This window comes from Onychomys torridus, chromosome X, assembly GCF_903995425.1.
Source record: "Onychomys torridus chromosome X, mOncTor1.1, whole genome shotgun sequence".
NCBI classification, from domain to species: domain Eukaryota; kingdom Metazoa; phylum Chordata; class Mammalia; order Rodentia; family Cricetidae; genus Onychomys; species Onychomys torridus.
In genome coordinates, this window is record NC_050466.1 from 41585237 (window position 1) to 41590044 (window position 4808).

Here is a 4808-nt window from a genome sequence, read left to right on the forward strand (position 1 = left end):
ATGTATCTGAGTTAGAAAGCAACTTGAAATGATTCCTTTGTAAGTTTGTGTCAAGTTCTCTACCTTTTAAAATAATTTCCATAATATGAACAGGTGTGTTGTGTCTCTATGTGTAAGTATTAAATGTTTTTTTCCAAAAAGGAAATTCTTTTGGAAATGGAAATGTTGATCAATAGGATGCCAGCAAGAATCAGAAAACTTGGGAAATCACTTTATTTCTAGTCTGGCTAGATTTATGTCAACTTGACACATACTAGAGATATCTGAGAAGACAAAATATGTTTGAGAGAATGTCTTTGCACAATCAGATTGTGAGCATTTCCTTAATTGCTGATTGATGAGTACATTGTGAGTGGAAGTACCTTTTGGACAGTGGTCCTGGGTTCTATATGAAAGCAGGCTGAGCAAGCCATGAAGAGCAAGGCACAGCACTCCTCCATGGCCTCCGTATCAGCTCCTTCCTCCAGGTCCCTGCCGTGTTTTAGTTCCCACTCCTGACTGTGACATAGAAGAGTAAGCAAAATAAACCTTGTCTTCTCTAAGTTACTTTTTTTTTTTCAAGACAGGGTCTCTTTGTATAGTTTTGGTGCCTGTCCTGGATCTTTCTCTGTAGACCAGGATGGCATGGAACTCACAGAGATCCGCCAGCCTATGCCTCCCAGGTGCTGGGATTAAAGTCATATACCACCACCGCATGGCTCTAAGTTTACTTTTGAACAAGGTGTTTCATTATAGCAATAGAAACCCTAAAAGTGTTCTTTTAAATACTTTTTCATTTGCATGGATAATTACCTTCAAATCCTAAGTAGAGTGAGTTACAAATTTCATGAGTTGTAAGAACTAATCTATTTCTACATATTTGCTACCACTACATGAAAAATAAATTTTGGACTCTTTTGCTCAAGAGCATGAAGAGCTCAAATTCAAGGAGCAACTAAAATGATAATCAAATAAGGACTAAAAGCAACATGAGATTGTAGAATGAATTAGGGAAATAATTATCTAAAAATATGAACATATTTTGATAAGGAACTTAAAGGTCTTTCAAAATAAAAGATAACATATTACAATATAAGTAATTTATGATATCTTCCTTCTTTTTCTTTTTTTGAGAGAACATGGGTCTTTTTGTTTAACGTATACACATTCTCAGAGAAAATGCTATGAAGCATCCATTTGCTAAATGAGCAGTAAATTATAAAACTTGACCTCAAGGATTTTATCTTTTTTTCATAGTAGGCTAGACAAAATACCACAATGGATTGTATTATCACAGAAGTACCTACCTATAGATATGGTTGATTATCTGAGAAACTGGGAAATGTTACATTGAGGAAAAGTGTCTTGAAAAACAAGATGTTTGCTCTGGAGAAAATAAGGGAATGGACATCATAGGAAATAGAGAACTAAATCATGACCCAAAAGTACATTATGATCAGGGAGTATAATTGAATATCTGCAAATCTCAGCAAGGTCTTGATGCAGTAGCAGCACTTCAGTACTCTTGGGAATAAGGAAGGTAGATAAAATAGCTCAGATCAGGAAAAGAGCTGGATCTTGCCTATAGCTATATTTGTGGGTAGGGATAGTTAACTTTATATTAAGATAGAAGTCTATGGAAAGTTTATTAACAAGGAAGTAATGTGATATGATTTATGTTTTGGAAAATATCCTAGCAGAAGTTTTCATATTGGTCAGGTAACCAAGGAAAAATAATCATCATTTTTTTTTTCTGGAGTTGAAAATTTATTTTCCTACTTATTGCCAATAAAGCAATTATCTTCATTAATATATGCATAATTCATTGACTCAGTCAAAGATCTTAACATCAAATCATAAGACATGTCAGAGAGGAAATTAAGTTTCATATTACACAATCAGTTTCTTCCAAAGTTTCAATGGATTTCAGATTTGTAGGAATTAATAATAACATGAACTTAAAATATAAAGTACATATGACCTTCCCTACCTGTTATGACTCTCTCTAAGAGTAATCTAATCAATACATGTGATATAAGACTGATATGTTAAGGTATCTGATACATTCTTTAAATTATACAAGCTTGAATCATTTAAAACCTATTATCACAGTTATAGTCAAAATAATATTTGACCCTTTTACTTGTGTCTATTATTGTATTGCAACTGGAATCATCCTCCATCTGTAGGTAGGCTGGGAAACTCATAAACCTTCAGCTGAGTAGGACAAAAGTTTTATTAATTCAGGAAGACTAGTCCACCACACCAACTTCGTAGAAAGAAAGTCCATCTTAGATTAATGAGACCTTCTTTTGTCAATTAAATCAAGCTAATATCTGACACAGCAACAAAAAAATAAAAAAGCCTACATGGTTTAATATGAAATAGAATACATTAGTACTTGTTCTTGCTATCTCTCTATTTCAGGTTGACTGAGAGTTCTTGTCATAGTCATTAAACTGACACGATTCTAATGGAGCATCTAGTACCCAAAAAGTTGTCATACATATTGCTAAAGGGAGATGTCTCTCAAAAGTCACACCATAGCAATTAAATTCACCAGAAATGGTTGCATTGCCACTCATTAACATCAAGACCCAGAAGTACAATTCCATCTACACACATAGGGCAGAATTAATGGATAGCAAAAATAACACAATCAAGTAAAACATTCCTCCTTTTTCCAATTTCATAAGTAAGGAAATAGGGAAACTGAGACAGCTTGAAGAAAAAGCAGGGGGATGGTTATATATTATTGAATGATGGCCAAGTTGAAAACTGAATACGTGGTTATTCTTCCTTCAGCTCCTAAATACTGTGTGAAGTAGTGAATAACGATCACTTTGCTTTTTGTCTATGACACTGCCTTGGTTTTAAAATAAAATATCCTTTTACTTTTCTGGCTAAGTTAATTTTCATGTCATATGTAAGAGGGTGCAATTGGTTAATGGTTTTAAAAGACAGAATAGATATAAAAGTATTGGCAGGTTACTTTACTTATAGTCTCCTTGAATATTCATTTTTACATTTGATATTGTTGCTTGAGCCTACTTGATCTTGTATACCATAGAATGCTTGCCAATCTCTGCATATTTCCTTTGGGATGAAACTGAAATTCTCAGTGTCTCTAAACATAATTGTTGTTCCTATAATGTACCTTTCCAGAAGGAAATCAGTGACAATATGGCTTCACTTTCAGAGCACATGAGGACGAAATATCTTTCTTATAGTTTTGTATCTACCCCATAATAGAATGTGATTTTAGTTGGTGTAGTAAGTAACTTCTTATATAATAATGGTGTATACCCTATACTATGAAATAGTCATATTTTTCACTCTTTATAAGTAAAAGAGTAAGATTCAAGGAGATATAAAATAGCATAGTAAGACATCAACATTATATTTGAACAGGCAGAAGAAACAAATAACACACAGCAAATTTGAGATTGATCATTGCAGAGTATGCCACCTGAAGAACATAGAGAAAATGTAAGTAATACAGTCAGAAGGAAATTTAAGACACTATTAAACATAATAGCTAACATGGAAAAAATAGTACCGTATACAGAAAAGTTAGTGGATGAGTTATAAATAAATAAGAAAAGCATATCTAATAAATAAAACACAAAAAATTTCCAGCGAAGATAAACAGAGAACTTCAGACACAGACACGTCAGAAGCAGAATGCTAAATGACAAAAAATGAGATTTAGATGTAGCAAGAGATAACAAATAGTAATGTAGAAACAAATCTCAATTACATTATGCATTATTACCCACAGAAGAATCCAGAAGAGTGAGATGGTACTCAGAATAGCAAAAGAGAAGTTATTTATCAACTAGAAATCATAAAATGAGAAAAATTATCTGTTAGATGAATTTCTAAATGATCTTATTAATGAAAATCCAGAGCCAAATATTGTGGTAAAATCTGAGAGATCAGAAAAGCAGAAAGAAGCTGTAGCACAAATCTTAAAAGGATTTATTAATTAAAACAAGCCTGGATCCAGGTATTGGGGTGAATGCTGGAAGATCAGAGAAGCACAATAAGCCACAGCCACCTCACCTTGCCATTTTTTCAGCTGATCCTGTTTCCTCAGACTGGAAGCCTCTAAGTCCTTATCCAGAATGAATCTCAGCTGAACTGCTTCCCGAAAGCCTAAAAGCTTAACCACTCTAGTTCCTGGTCTTCATGCTTTTTACCTTTCTGCTTTCTACCATCACTTCCTGGGATTAAAGGCTCAATTCCTGGGATTAAAGGCATGAGTCACCATGCCTGGCTGTTTCCAGTGTGGCTTTAAACTCACGGAGATCCAGGTGGATTTCTGCCTCCCAAGTGATAGAATTAAAGGTGTGTGCTACCATTTATTGGCCTCTATATCTAGTGGCTGTTCTGTTCTCTGACCCTAGATAAGTTTATTAGGGTACACAATATTTTGGGGAACACAATATCACCACAAGAAGCCAGTCACATTCTTATCACAGGGAAATTCTCAGCCAAAGACCTACTTCCTGTATACCTACACCTACATGCATTTCTGTTCTGCATCTCATTTGCTATCTCCACTCAGATAGTTTACTTCCTGTATGTCTGTACAGACTTCCAGACCTCTATGGTTAGTGCTGGGATTAAAGGCATGTGTCACCATACCTGGCTCTGTTCCAAAGTGTGGCCCTGAACACATAGAGATCCAGATGGATCTCTGCCTCCCAAACACTAGGATAAAAGGCAAGTGCTACCATTGCCTGACTTCTATGTTTAATATAGTGGCTGGCTTTTTCCTCTGATTCTCAGATAAGCTTTATTAGGGTACACAATATATTGGGGGA